Source organism: Athene cunicularia (genome assembly GCF_003259725.1).
Source record: "Athene cunicularia isolate RWA chromosome 5 unlocalized genomic scaffold, athCun1 chr5_part3, whole genome shotgun sequence".
Lineage (NCBI taxonomy): Eukaryota > Metazoa > Chordata > Aves > Strigiformes > Strigidae > Athene > Athene cunicularia.
In genome coordinates, this window is record NW_020799103.1 from 6,249,387 (window position 1) to 6,253,762 (window position 4,376).

The window sequence follows — 4,376 nt, forward strand, 5'->3', positions numbered from 1 at the left end:
AAGTACTTTAGTATCCTTAAAGTTAGAAGAGGTAGGATTCAAATGTTCTAGCAGAATATGAAACTAGCTACCCTATTTCCTCCTTGCCCTACCTCTCAAATAGGCTTATAATATACACCATACAAAATCTACAATAGGTAAAAAGCATATCTTAGAGACCACAGCTGAACTAGGTAGAGAAAGGAATGTGTTATTTGCATGAGCGTTAGTGACAGTACATATGGAATTAAAAATCAACCATTATTGATGACAACCATGTTGACCTGTTTTTAAGGGAGTTTGGTAAACAATTGGTGCAACAGCTGAGTGATGTTTCAGAGGCCTTCCTAAAAACTTCTGGTTTTTAGGACAGACAAAAAGCAATCCACGTGTAATCTTAAATCACAAAAGGTTTTTTAAGCATAACTGCAGGAAACGTATTTCCGAGAAACGTGTGAAAGATGAACATACCCATCTAGCTCTTTAAATTGCTAAAAAGCTTTCCTGGGAGGAAGTAGAAATGAAGCAACTTGGGTTACAGATGGCTTTGAGGTTCTGGGGTAGCCGTTAAGCTGCTAAAGAAAAATGGAAGTATCACTGTGTTACTTTTTGTTTTCTTAAAAGACAGAGATAAAACATCTAGCAGGATTTTTCAGCACTATCTTTGAGAGCATTTTAGCCTCTGAATGTTGGGTAATAGCGATGCCTTGCAAGCAGGCTAATTCAGTTTTCCCTTCATGAGGGACAAGGGAGCAGATCAGATGTCGTTCTCTGCTTAGTGTTTTCGTGTACATGCTTCCTAACCGCTCATTATTCAGCCTGAAGTTTTGGGTTTTTCCTTTTGGGGTGCTGTAGAGACAGTCAGGGTGCCTAACTCACTTGGAAGGCCAGGTGCCTAAAAGCTAGGCATCACAGGGTCTAAGTGAGTTAGTATGTGTTGGCAAGATTTGCGTTTGGAGCCCATTGAGAACTCGGCTTGTCATCGGGGCTTTGAGTTTCAGGTGAGAGCATTGCTGTTGTCCCTTTGTAGATTTTAATAGCTTTTGTATAGCTTAGGCTGTAGAATCATAACCTTAAACTTAGTTAAGAATGAGTTTTTAAAACATTTTCTGTCCAGGTTTACAGTGTTACCTGTCTGTAGTTCTGGTACTCTTGCCATGTAGTCTAGGTCCTCATTAGACCATCACCATGAGGATGTGAAGCAGGCACTTGACACCAGGTTTTCTCATCCGTACTGCTGCTATCCACATGTCCTGTGAAGTCTGAAGGGTAGACTATCACACAGGTTTTTCTGACAGATCACAACTCAGAAGTTGGGTTTAATAGCCTGGGCTAGCACTACTAACACAATGGTGTTTTCTCCCCTGCATGTAAAGTTCCTCTTGATTTCTGTAGTAGTTATAGAGAGTTTGTGACTCTGGCTGCTTCTGGAGTCTTACAGGCAGTCATGATTTCCATCATCTGTATCCTATCTCTAGGTAGCTTTCTGATAAAAAGAGATGGAAGAAGTGAACAGACGATGAAACAGCTAAAGTTTTTGGAAGTTTTCTTTGCCCAAAACGTATCTTCCCAGTTAATTCTGTTTGTGAGGGCAAGAGTAGGCCCCAACACTGAAGAAACCAGGGACTAGAAATTTATGGGACGTTTAAGGAGGGGACGTTCTGGTTCTACATCTTAAGATGCAAAGCAGGTACACATAATTGCATTCATTATGTTCACTTGGATGTAATAGTATGAAACAAAACCACCCTCACATACCTATGGGACAAAGAGCTCACAGTATGAAGAGATATCCTGAAAGGTCTGCATTTATGTTATAGTAGCATTACTTAACGTTTAAGTCTTTTCACGCAAACCAGAGTTCACAAAACAGTGTTGCCAAGACTTGCAGTTTGCTTTCTATCCAGAAAAATACCTGACTGGTCTCACCGAAACGTGTTTTCTCCCAGGCTTCCTCTCGAGGTATTAAGAATGTTTACTCCGTAGAGCAAAAGAAAAAGAAACAGGAAGAAATAGAAAAAAGAATTGCAGCTTCAGGTTCTGGAGGAGAAGGAGGACTGAGAGTAAGTTTAAAAAAGAAACAACACAGTGTAACTGTCCATATATTCAATGAGAAAATCCTGTTTTTTTGTCATCTACAAGATAGAATAACTCTAGGAATAACCAAGAGGAAAGGAAATGGAATAACAACGGACTCACGATTATTATCACACGGTGTTCTCAGTGAGACTTCAGTTCAGGGACGCAAAGATGGCAGAGAGCTTCCCCCCCCCCCTCCTTGCCCAGTTTCTGCACCTACAGTGCATCAGTTGTAGAGTACTCTCAGCACTGGGACTCCTCACGGAGTTGACCTGTACTCAGTGTCCCTACTCGGTACTGCTTTAGATTTTCTATAAGCTCTGAGGGAAGAGAGAAAATGTACAAACTAAGTAGGGTAATGACTCTGGGTTTCATGTATCCCTCTCTCTTTACAAGAGGGATATACACCGTTAGCACAGATTCTGGTCAACTTTCCTGTAACTACTACTATTTTTCTCATGTAAGTTTTGTCTCAGAAGGCCAGGCAGAGATTTAATTAAGAATTAGAAACTCTCAAAGGCAATAGATGCATCTGGTTATTGAAACAGCATCTTTGTAAGCCTTCATCTCTTACCCTTATTGATGTATACAACTCAGGGGCAGGAGTTTGTATAAACTGCCACTGGTGAGCTGCATGTCCCTCCCTTGCTGGATATAAACAGTGTTAGAATCAGACAAGCTTGTGGTTGAGTTTGTTTTGGGGTTTTTGATTCTTTTTTTCCTTTCCTTATCTTCATACAGACCTGTGGCATATATTGTTGTTTTTGTTTTTAGTGGCAGGTTGGATAAAGAAGTATGAGTTCTGAAGAGAAGATGGATGTTTACTGCCAATAACTTGCCGGTTGCTGCAGCTGAGTGGCACTTACTCATCATGTGGCTTTTGCTGTTTGCATCTGAAGACTCAGCAGTACTTTGCCATTGTGGGAGAACCGATGTGGAAACATACACTAAGAAACTTAGGAACTAACTGAACACTAAAGTTTTGGCCAAATTGTTTGTTTTATGTGCATGTTTTATTGCTTCCCTGTCAAGGGAGAGAGAGATGGGTTTTCTCCCATGGAAGTGGTCTCCATACTTGTAGTCAGTCTGTATGTGTGTGCTGTCTGGTCAGTTGATGTCTGTCTGTCTGTGTATGACTGGCTTAGGCACAGCTCAGGTGCCCATGTGTTGTTTTTGACGCTTATTTCAAGCTCTACAATTAAACTTTTCTCTTAAGTCCTCACTTAACTGTTCATAAATAGATATATTTGAATATGTGGGTGACAGCATTTCTCTTCAGTTTCAGTTTCCAGACTTTTGAACTGCTTAGGGATTTAGTGCCTTTTTTCAAAAAAGAAAGTGGGTTGTTAAAATTGGAAGCATTTTGTGATGCTAGTTAAAAATAATTAGAAACCTTTATAAACCCTGTATCCTTATAGCAGGAAAGCTCTTTTATTACTAGTCTAATAATTGTTCTCCTCGTTTTCTGTTGTGGATTTCTTTTGAGTCTGTAAGTATTTATAAAGAATACTGGAAGTTAAACATTATATTAAAAATACTGTTATTAATTGTTCTCCTTTATTACCACGAGAGGGCAATGCTGCACTTCTCAGGATTTAGAAAAGGAAAAAAAAAAAAAAGCAAAAGACTCCGTGCATCTCTTGGATGGCTCATTTCCTCAAGTTTCTGTGCTATCTAGGTGTGTTTGTTACAGCGCAGTAACATTTGCTAAATGCCCAAAGCTCTGTCGCTTTTATTCTCTACTCAGCAATGTCTGTAATTCCTTTCCCAAATGTGAAGCTGCCTTTGGTTATTTAGAGCTAAACCACCGTGTTACAACTAGACGAGCAACAGCAGCCTCGACCCGCTGCTTTGTTAGGGGAGGGAAGTTTGTGGCAGCATGATCATCACTAAGAGTCTAGCTCTTCTTTTCCCTGGAGAGCATTATGCTTGGCTTCAGTATCTTTCTGGCCCTATTTCTGACCTAGTTTAGGCTATAGAGCTTTTTTTTTTCCCCTTTCCTTGAACTAAATATTTCTCTTTCCTTTCCCAGTAGTGTCTCATGCTGTCTTAGAAGCACAGTCCTGACACAATGTGTTTCCTGGCTTGGCCTTTAGAATTGAGTTGAGAAGGGAGACTTTTCAATATTAATAAAATGTTTGGGCTAAAAAGCTGTGTCCTTGGCAGATGAGTATCTTTAGTTTCCTTTAATTGCTGGCAATTGCTCTCCTCACTGTATTAACTGGTCATAGTGATTTTTTTTTTTTAAGTCTGATGAAAAGGCATTGAATTGTATAATAAAACACACTAAACATTAATTTGAAACGTGAATTTCAATC

At 39.7% G+C, this 4,376-nt stretch overlaps 1 long non-coding RNA gene across 1 annotated transcript; it reads left to right on the forward strand.

Annotated features, from left to right (window-relative positions):
• The first annotated feature begins 1,929 nt into the window (after nucleotides 1-1,929).
• LOC113481340 lies at nucleotides 1,930-3,605 on the forward strand. Its single transcript, XR_003398660.1, has 2 exons — nucleotides 1,930-2,042; nucleotides 2,833-3,605. It is a non-coding gene; the product is annotated as an uncharacterized LOC113481340 (long non-coding RNA).
• The last annotated feature ends 771 nt before the right edge of the window (nucleotides 3,606-4,376 follow it).